Genomic DNA, 11,485 nt, shown 5'->3' with positions numbered 1-11,485 from the left:
TACAGAAAATGACTGTAATATTTACGATATTTGCCCGTTATTAAATGTTTTGCTCGTTATTTAAAGGTTTATCTCCATACTGACAATTTAAGATTTTTTTTTATTTTAAGGTAAATCATCTCATTAGTTGTATGTGGTTTTACATTTAAGAGAGAAAGAGGAAGAGAGAGACACAGAGAGACCAACAAAGAGAGAGAGAGAGAGAGAGAGAGACAGTGGGACAGACAGACAGAGATGGAGACATTAAAGCTCTGTGCAGTTTTACAATGAAATAAGATTTTACCCACTGTAATTTGTAAATGAAAAAACAAACACGGTGGTAACAGCAGTGCATCAGAAACTTTTTGCATGTGATTTAGTTTGGACTTACTGTTAAGTGTTCACAAAAGGCAAGATTCAGAATAACACAAATGACATGGTGCAAACACTTTATTTTTCGACATGGCAGAAAAAGCACATCACAAAATGTAGCCCTGGTGTTAACACTCCTGGATCAACCAGGGAAAACATAACCAACGACAGATAGAAATAACGGTGTGTCGTTCACACTCCTGGCCAAACTGGCGGACATCAAGGAGCATCAATAAACAAAACTGCTCTCATGGAAAAAGGTGGATTCCAGGAAGACCTTCTTTCTAAACCCTTTCAGGCTGTCTCACTATGTTACTTTGAGTATGAAACTCAAACTATCCTATTTCCTGGGAGAATGCCCAAAATTCAAATTATTGCAGCAAAATATGTCTCCTCATGCCACGAACTGAGGACAACCAGTGGAAACTAATTAATAAATATAATTAATATATAAAATAATTGATTTTTTGTGGGTTTTTTTTTACACAAACACACACTCTTACTATTTTATTTATTTATTTCATTATAATATATTATTTTCATTTTCTAACACACACACATACGCTTACTATTTGATTTATTTATTTAAATTTTTAATATATTATTTAAATTTTCTAACTTTTTTCTTTTTCTTTGTTATTACTGTTATATTGACAACAGACTACTTGTTTTAACTGTAGCCCGTTACTTTACTACTGTTTCAATGACAATTTTAATTGACACAAACGTATTGATAGATTGATTGATTCATTGTGATGAATTACTTATTGACTGAGATTGATTGATTGTGACTGTGATTGAGTCAATCGTAGTTACAGTATTACAAACAGTATAGATTATAATTAATTTATTGTAAATATTGTTTTCTATTGTTATTCATATTTTTGAATCCAAACGCTTGCTTTGGCAATATGTACAGTGTTAAAGTCATTTGATAAAGCCATTTGAATTTGAATGTGTATGATTGGTCAATGTGGCTGTCATCCAGGAAACTGGCCAATGAGCAGTGAGCGCGCCTTCATTTGAAAGTACGTCAGTTTGAATGCTGCGGGACTTCAGCGCTACTGTCGCTCCACTCCTAATCAATTACGTGGATCATTACCTGGATTATTTTACATCTGCATGCCAAATTATTATTTGAGTTGTGGGATTTCAACGAAGAACAAAACAACAAAACAAAAATGGGAATATGGACACAGTGGAAGAGTCAGGATCTTTGCTCTCCTAACATGAACTTCATGTTATAACTGTTATCCTGGCGATATTAGGTAAGAAAACATTTCCCTGATATTTTAATAACCTAACGTAATGTTTGTGTTCATATCCATAATTTAGACTGTAACGTTGTCAGACTGTTAGCTAAATGCTGAGTAATTAACGTTAACTGATGTTACAGGTAACCTAGTTAGCTAATGTGGTAACATTAGCTAACATTAGCTAGCTTGTTAAGCTCGGAATGATTCATGTTAGCAAAACACAACGTTAATATTGAGTGTGGTTTGAGATGGTTTGCTTGTTCTGTTTACAGGCAGCAAATATTTATAATACCATTAACGTTATGTTACTAACATTACAGTCACTTGTTGCTGAGTCAACCTAATGTACAGCTCAGTAATAGCGTTAACTTACGTTACGCTTGTTATAACGTAATTGTAATTGCTTGTGTAATAACGGTAGCAGTTTTGATGAGTTGTAACAGCCTTCCTGCCTTCTGAAAATATTGATTTAAAAGTTATAATGCAGCCTAACTTCTGGTCACAAAGTATGTGTTGGAGAGAGAGAGAGATGGCTGGTCTAATGTAATGTTATGCTCATTAGAACTAACTGGAATCGTATGTGTTTGTCCCCTGCCCTGCCTTGTTAGCTTTAGATGGTCAGATGTGACTATTTCACATTAGATAGATAGATAGATATACTTTATTGAGCCCAAGTTGGGAAATTGCAGTGTAGCCTAACTATTACAATATTCTAAACTAAAATGAGACATTATCAGACCTGTTCAAGCTGTTCAAGCTACATTACACACAGTAACAACATAGTAAGTGAAAATAAAGTAAAAATGTAAAAATATAAGGTGCAGTGAACAGTTAACAGCTTGTTATAACATCAAATGTCCAGGATTTAGGCTAATCTCGTCTTTGTTTAATAGATATTTCATTTACTTAACCCTAACAAACTGTTCATATCCAATGCCCTCACAGTATGGTCCAGGTCAAATTTGACCCGGTCCAAGAAAGTCCTCATTTTTAGAACTACAGATCTATTTGTATATAGCCTATCTTACACTAATACATGTATTATTAATCCTTAATTTATTGCAAACTAGTCAGTGCATTCAATGCAGTAGTAGGTAACTTTGTGTGTGTGGAACTTGCAAATGTGCATCCCACATTTGCTGCAGGTTAAGCAGTCCTTTTTGGAGAGCAAAGGTTGCATCTCATTCTCTTTTGTCCCTTTGTGCACACAACACACCACACACATTGATTTGATTCCAATTAGTCTATTTTTAGATTTCCCCAAAGTAATTTTAAGTTATTTCACCATGGGATAATTAAAGTATTTCTGATTGTGAAGACCAGCAGGGCCTGTCCCACTGCTGTCTAATGTCAAAACAGGTACATTTTGAACAGTATGTAAGGTTAACGAGCAGTCTAAGTTTCATGAATGTAAATGCATGTTAAGTTCTATATACGGTTCGTGTTTACATAATACATACATTCACTAATATTTTAATTTCAGAGAGATGCTCATCAAGGCAAGGTGATGATTACCAGAGGGAAAAGTAAGTTACAAAATATATAGCCTATACTACAAAACATTTTAAGGAAGCAATATTTGAATTGAATTGAATGCTTATCATAGCTACCATCCTTATCTCTCATCCGGTGTTCCTTATCTAGTTGAGAGTGTAAATAATTAGGGCTCCCTCATGATATTCCTCATGGGTTGGCACCCCGGTAGAGCCTGCCATCAGTGTGTGAATGATTGACATGTATTGTAGAGTGCTTTGAGTGGTTGATAATACTAGAAAAGCACTATATATGCAAGAACAATCCATTTACCATATTCTTCACTGTGTCCATCGGTACTTCACACAGCAAAGAACCTGTAGTTGAGCATCACCTGTGTGATCATGAGAAGGCTGAAGAACCAGGAGTGACAAGATATCACCGGCTGCTGGGGTGCAGCATTAAACCCAGGGACAGGTAGGCAAGCAGAGGCAAAACATACAGAGAATGAAACCAAGTTCACATCAGTCATAATAAGAATATTATGTAAGAATGAATGTATGTTTGAGGCTGTTGATTAATATTGTTGCATGCCTATGTCTCCAACAGTAAACTGGCTAATAGTCTTTGTTTGTCGGTGTGTTTTCCCCTCATGAACCAGACATTTTGGAAATGAAAAGTCTCCTGCCACAAGATCTTAGGAGCCAGTGAGTATTCATGTTGCCCTGACATAAAGACTGTGAATGTATAATGTGCATACTAGTGGCCATATTACTGCCAGTTAGTCAGCACAAAGACAAACAATATTGGACTTATCTATATGCTGTGTATGAATCCAGTGGTGCCAAATGGTTAAACATCTTCTTTCAAATATGAAAATGTACATAGTGGCACAAACATGAATTCCATTCCACACATAAACATGAATCCCTATTTTCTATGACTTTTCCATCATGCTGGCCAGTAGTATTTGTAACACAATGGAGAGGCAATAATGTAAGTGGGCTGTTCATTCCCCAAAGTTACCCAGGAAATAGCTCTGCAGTCCAATGGCCACTTTAACATCCTTTCTTGGTAAAAACCTTTAACTATAATGTCTCATAGAAAACGTAAATGACGTTTGTTTAAAAAGGTAGCTCACTTTAAATACAAAATCAATCATTACCCAACCCTCATTCTGAAAGGTCAGGTTATTTTTTTCAATTCACAAAACTCCTGGAGTTTCACATGAAAACAGCTTGCCGCATCCTCCCAAACCACTGTAGTCAACAGCGGCTTTGTTTAAAACGTTACAAAAACACTTTACAAAAACATAAAAAGGCCTTCATACTGCTTGTCTATCGTAATCCAAGTTTTCAAAAGTCCAGACAAGCCACATTGACCTGAACAGTTGTTATTTACACCATGTGTTTAGCAGAAATCTTTACTGTAGCTTCTCAGCTGGGAGCTGTGTTAACGTCCACACTACTTGATCTGTGGGTGTGGGTTTGCTTGACCACAGTGTAGGGCTAAGAACCTGAGGATTCTTACGTGGTTTTTTGCATTTAAAACGTAGTCACTATTTTCTGCAGTTGTTTGGGAAAATTATACTACACTGATTTCCTGTGAAAGTCCAGCAGTGTTCATTTAAAATGAACTATAAATAAAATCCTCCTTTTTACAGTAAAGACCTTTCAGTAATATTTTCTGTGTGTGTGTGTGTCCCCTCCAGGAGCAGAGCCAGACGATTACTTGCCATTTGGAGGAAGTCTGATCTTGCTGTGTTGCACCTCTGTTACAGATTCATTGTCCTTTTGTGGTATGTTGTAATTTTACTTAATACTACACTGTATAGTTAGGATTCTTAAATGTTATCAGAACTACCTTATACAGAGCCCCCAAGGGTTAGGAGAATGAAGAAGAAGACCACAACTCCCTCAGCTCAACAGCACAATTTGTTGCTTCCTCCATCCATTTCAAAGGGGAAATCTTTTGATTTTGATAGAAATGCTTTACAGACACAAACGTTACACACATGGAGAAGTACCATTTTTAGTTTTGTTCGGGTTCTCCTTGGGGGCTCTAAAGAACTGTTTGTGAATAATTGGTTGATATTGTAAATTTGCATCTGAATACATTAAATAAAAGGATTTTAGAATCAACAGTGGTGTTTACTTTATTTGTAGTTTATTTCCTTACGACATTTTAATTGAAACAGTGAAAATAATGTATATATTTTGTATTGCTTGAGTATGTTTTCAGTTGAGGATATTTCACAGTAATTTTGAAGATCATATTTGTCTGATCGTAATAATTTAGCAAAAATCTGTAAAATAATGGTATTTTCCTGCAGAACTTTAAGGATTGTCCCTTTTATTGAAGGTGATTGATCATAATTATTTGGGGAAAAATCTGTAAAATAACAGTATTTTTCTGTAAACATTTTAATGAAATTTTCTGTAAATTTAACGTTTTTACACATTGTTTGAATTACGGTATTTTACTTTAATTTTACGGTCACTGTTTGGCAGCCGTAGCTGCCAGTCATTGACCGTTTTTTGCGGGTTTTTTCTTACAGTGCACACACACACACACACACACACACACACACACACACACACACACACACACAAGATGCACAGCAGCACACACACACACACACAGGGACACACAGCAGCACACACACACACACACACACACACACACACACACACACACAGGGACACACAGCAGCACACACACACACACACACACACACACACACACAGGGACACACACAGCAGCACACACACACACACACACACACCGGACACACAGCAGCACACACACACACACACACACACACACACACACACACACAGGGACACACAGCAGCACACACACACACACACAAAAACACATGCAGAAGATTACTAATAATAATATTAGGGTGTAAATCCTCCATCATAACAGCAATGCTCCAAGGTCCAAACGCCTGGCTTTAAATAAAGGAATGGGAGATGATCTCTGATTGGTTGATGATTGGAGATGATCTCTGATTGGTTGATGAATGGGAGATGATCTCTGATTGGTTGATTGTATGTACCCAGAACACCCCCTCTGATTAATGAAGACACTAAGGACAACCCTTTAGGACCAGGCCCCCGCACACAGACCCTTTACTGCCGTCAGACTAGTAAAGTGGATTTGACGGCCCTAAACACACCTGCACCAGGCGTCCACACCGTGACCTCAGATGGTTAAAATAGGGACAGACAGAGTTCTACTGGACTTGACCTCCTTTTCCCGCCTTCCTGTGAAATCGCTGCATGCTTTCCCTCTGTCCTCCTGTCCTCCTGTAGGGGGCGCTGGAGAGGCAGCAGTTGGACAGACAGAGCAGAAGAAGACAGCCAAGATGCCAGAGATGCCCTGCAGTCCTGGTTTCACACTCCATGTGTGTGCATTCAACAGCTAACTGTTTTAACATTCCCATCAGGCACAAACCTGGCAGTCCAAGGGACTACAAATCCAAAACATGGGAAGGGTTAACTTCAGGTGTAGTTACACAACAACGACCTTTGAGACTCAGAAACTCTCAGAACCAGCAGGTGCAGAACCAGAACCAGAACCAGAACCACAGAGAGATGGCATATTCAGGCTGAGAAAGAGCTCTGCTAGAGTCAGCTGGGTGCAGCCTACTGCACGTAATTACAGCTTTGTTTGATTTGCTAAATCGACAGCTTTGGAACTTTTTTGCTGACTTTTTCAGGCTTTTATGGACTAAACTGGACGTGAAAAAGACTTGTATGAGACACAAAGCTTCTTTTGTGATTGTTGGAAGCAAAAATCCTTGATTATGCAAAACGCTTCTTAAAAAATGTGATGGAATATGCTCTATGATATTTATGCAATTTTATGTACATGGGAACTTGCAAAAGAGATGAAAAGAGAAAGAAAAGTGATCCCCCCAACAGCCCATGCTTTTGATGATGAATTGCCGCCACTTTAGAGTAACGCTCCCATGGCAACAGGGAAATGTATTGCTCTTGTAATAAACTCCTATACTTTTATAATCATCACAACCAAAACTAAGCAAAAACAAACAGCATGGACACGTTTGTGTCCTGTGTAATGTGTGTGTGTGTGTGTGTGTGTGTGTGTGTGTAATAAGGAGGAGGGCGGTGTCAAAATGTATTCCCTAACTCAAAAACCAAACTGGCTGCTCCTGTGAGCTGCCCAAAACTACTAGGCCTCACGAGGGCGGTAGGGGTGCTGCGTACTTGCGGGGAGGAGCGAAGAAGCCCAGGGGGTTGCTAGGCCATACTACACGCTTAGCCGATATGGTAGCTAGTGTGTTTAGCTCTATACCAACGTAAACATATCCCACGTGGTTAAAGCGAGCAGTTGGCTCGGGGAGCTAATCGCTAGCTTGTGTGTCGCGTGTGTGTGTGTGTGTGTGTGTGTGTGTGTGTGTGTGTGTGTGTGTGTGTGTGTGTGTGTGTGTGAGTGTGTGTTTGTGTGTTAGTAAGAGGGAGCGAACAAAGAAGGAGAAAGAAAGAAAGCACTCTGATCTGAATTATCGATAATGACCCAGTTCCCTCAGCCACTCAGGTCTGGGCTAACGTGTAGTTAGAACAGACTCTAAGACTTTGGTTTTGCTGAGGAAAACGTCACTATAACCACTCCAGTAGCTAACAGCTGATTTTCGCGAGTTTCTCGCCGACAGTAATTAAAAACTCCGTGAAAGGAGTGAGGAGCAGATAGCAATTACGGTTTTAACCCAGCTACTTTAACACAACATGAATCAAACGGTATAATGATCAAGTTATACATTCACAGAACAGATTAATAATCACATATGGATCAGTACATGATTAAATCAGATCACATTAATGGCAAACAAGTAGCGAACTCTTTGCTCATTAATAAACACACTACTTATCTCTGCCCAGACGTCCGCCTTTTTACGGGTGTGTTCAGTCCATTTATTCCTGTCCATAGATTCCACAGAAATGAAACGGCACAAATTATCAGGCTCTCGTCATAGCACTGAGAAACTTCCCTCCAAAAAGCAGGCAGCGAGGTGGGAAGTTTGGTCGACTTTGAGAAGAAACGTTGTTTCCTTCTCACTGCAGTTATGAAAAACTCTGGTGCGTTTTCAAGGATCCACAAAATAAAATCCATTTTCTCCAGAAAGTGAAAGTCTCAACACGGCTCGTGGCGTCCCCTCAGCTGCTTGGCAATTGCAATGAAGACGAGGGAGTTTCTTAGGGTCAGGTTATTTGTAAGTTAAGACCCCCATGCTGTTTTTATGGTCCGCTGAACCAATAGAAAGACTGGAAACTCTTGACAGGGTGAAAAACTACAGTCGTTGTAGTTCTTTGACTTCTCCCTGCCAGTTGTGAGGAGTTTCCCTTCTGGTGGGCCCTTTCGCATAGAGGTGTGAATTACCCCCGCTTTGGAGTTTACATGCAGGCCAAGATTCCTTTGTCTCTGAGCTCATGTGTGTCCTCTATCCAGCGGTCAGTTTAATCTGAGGCCTTTTGGTTAAAAATCAGGTTTAACCAGACTCTCGGTCCCCAACACATATATATATATATATATATATATATATATATATATATATATATATATATATATATATATATATGTATATATATATATATATATTATATATATATATATGTATATATATATACAGTTACAGACCAAAAGTTTGGACACACCTTCTCATGACTATTTCCATTGTAGATTCTCACTGAAGGCATCAAAACTATGAATGAACACATATGGAATTATGTACTTAACAAAAGGTGTGAAATAACTGAAAACATGTCTTATATTTTAGATTCTTCAAAGTAGCCTCAACTCCAACCAAGCTCAGTATATAAACCCTGGATTGACTATATATATATATATATATATATATATATATATATATATATATATAAATCCAAGGCTGTGTCTCATTCTGCATCCTTCCATCAGTCCACTGCTAACGGTCTCTGACCACTTCCTGCTGTAGGGCCACTTTGGATGGTTAGTATTGTCCCAAAAGGAGCACTTGTGTAAAAAACACTTACCGGAAATGGCGAGCGGGATGAGCGTGACGAAACCAACACATGTGAACGCAATTTTCCAGCCTGCCAAAAATACGGCTTTCCTGTATGCAAATGAGTAGCGGTCGCTCGGCTCGCCGCCTCTCAAAATCTGAGGAAAATCTTTTAAACTGACCTTCTGTTGATCTCATAAAAAGACCGATCGGTGGCCGGGTTGGCTCAGCGGGTAGAGCAGGAGCACATATACTGAGAGGGTTATACCTCCACACAGAGGTCCAGGGTTTGGATCTGACCTCTCTCTCTCTCTCTCTCTCTCTCTCTCTCTCTCTCTCTCTCTCTCTCTCTCTCTCTCTCTCTTTCTCACCTAGCTGACCTGTCAAAAATTAAAGGTGGAAAGTCCGAAAATTATCTTAGAAAAAAACAGACAGATTCAGCAACTGCAGGCCTATTTTTCTCTTAAAATGTTTCCAGAAACACGTTTCGGTGAACTATTTTAGTCCAATACGAGATCGTATTCTGAACGAGCCGGACCCATGTGACGTGTTCGTCCAATCAGCTGCCGGCCAACGTCCCTGGTCCCTCCCCCTTCCTCTTTCTAGTCAAGATGGCGCCCGTTTAGTGTGAGTAGGGTCCATCGTTCCACACTGAACTTTTTGAGCGTTTTTAGGAGGTCATCCTGGTACTTTCAGTGCTCTGACTTGTTGCGTTATCTCCACGATATCCTTCAAACTAAGTGTTAGAAGTGGGCCAGTAGGTGGTTTGAGACCCAGCCCATTTCTCTGTCTGCTTGATGAACAGCTGTTGGAGTTTGAGGCTGGTTTTGTTTCAGAGTGGAGAGAGAACTGTTGGAGAAGGTCCAGCTGACGGAGAGAGAGACTCTGCACCGGATGGAGATCCACACTCTGAAGGTGCTTTACTTTACTTTAATATCCAAGTTACAGTTACTTTATTATCCCCCAATGGGGCAATTAGTTGATCAGTAGATAGTCATTGTTCATTGTTATTTTAACAGAGCATTAGGAAAATGCTCTGTTATAATAGGCTCGTACACAGTGCACACACACTATGCTGGTTACACACACACACACACACACACACACACACACACACACACACACACACAGGCACACACACACACACTATGCTTGTTACACACACACACACACACACACACACACACACAGGGACACACACACACACTATGCTTGTTACACACACACACACACACACACACATACACACACACACACACACACACACACACACGGACACACACACACACACACACACCCCCCACACACACACACACACAGGGGTGCACAGCAGCACACACACACACACACACACACACACAGGGATGCACACAGCAGCACACACACACACACACACACACACACAGACACACACACACACACACACAAACACACACACACACACACAGGGACACACAGTAAAAAAAAATCCTAATTTTACAGTAAATTACTCTAATTTACCGTAAAATGGCGGCCTTGGCTCAGTGGTAGAGCGGTTGCCTGCCAATCGGAAGGTTGGTGGTTCGATCCCTGGCCCTGCAGTCCCATGTCGAAGTGTCCTTGGGCAAGACACTGAACCCCGAGTTGCCCCCGATGCTGCGCATCGGAGTGTAAATGTGTGTGAATGATTATCTGATGAGCAGGGCTCCTTGTACGGCAGCCTCGGCCACAGTGTCTGAATGTGTGTGAATGGTGAATGGTTCCTGTACAATGTTAAAGCGCTTTGAGTAGTTGTTGAGACTAGAAAAGCGCTATATAAGAACAGTCCATTTAAATTTTTACAGTAGTTTTGCCGTTTTTTAAAAACAGTATAAAAAACAGTAAATTTACAGCTATTATCTGTAAATTAACTACCTGCCTGTTATTTTACGTGTTATGACAGTAATGACAAACTACAGTGATTTCCCATTTTTTTACAGAAAATGACTGTAATATTTACGATATTTGCCCGTTATTAAATGTTTTGCTCGTTATTTAAAGGTTTATCTCCATACTGACAATTTAAGATTTTTTTTTATTTTAAGGTAAATCATCTCATTAGTTGTATGTGGTTTTACATTTAAGAGAGAAAGAGGAAGAGAGAGACACAGAGAGACCAACAAAGAGAGAGAGAGAGAGAGAGAGAGACAGTGGGACAGACAGACAGAGATGGAGACATTAAAGCTCTGTGCAGTTTTACAATGAAATAAGATTTTACCCACTGTAATTTGTAAATGAAAAAAACAAACACATGTGGTAACAGCAGTGCATCAGAAACTTTTTGCATGTGATTTAGTTTGGACTTACTGTTAAGTGTTCACAAAAGGCAAGATTCAGAATAACACAAATGACATGGTGCAAACACTTTATTTTTCGA

General features: G+C 39.5%; 1 long non-coding RNA gene across 2 annotated transcripts; it reads left to right on the top strand.

The window, feature by feature from the left end:
- Window positions 1-1,343: 1,343 nt before the first annotated feature.
- On the top strand, window positions 1,344-5,064 carry LOC120555004. 2 transcript variants are annotated; one of them, XR_005638606.1, is made up of 5 exons: window positions 1,344-1,619; window positions 3,091-3,133; window positions 3,450-3,557; window positions 3,742-3,787; window positions 4,792-5,064. It is a non-coding gene; the product is annotated as an uncharacterized LOC120555004 (long non-coding RNA). The 2 variants fall into 2 exon arrangements; XR_005638605.1 differs by having other exon boundaries at window positions 3,690-3,787.
- The last annotated feature ends 6,421 nt before the right edge of the window (window positions 5,065-11,485 follow it).

Source organism: Perca fluviatilis, unplaced genomic scaffold (assembly GCF_010015445.1).
Source record: "Perca fluviatilis unplaced genomic scaffold, GENO_Pfluv_1.0 PFLUV_unplaced_scaf_1, whole genome shotgun sequence".
Taxonomy (NCBI): domain Eukaryota; kingdom Metazoa; phylum Chordata; class Actinopteri; order Perciformes; family Percidae; genus Perca; species Perca fluviatilis.
This window is presented reverse-complemented; position numbering and strand designations above follow the sequence as displayed.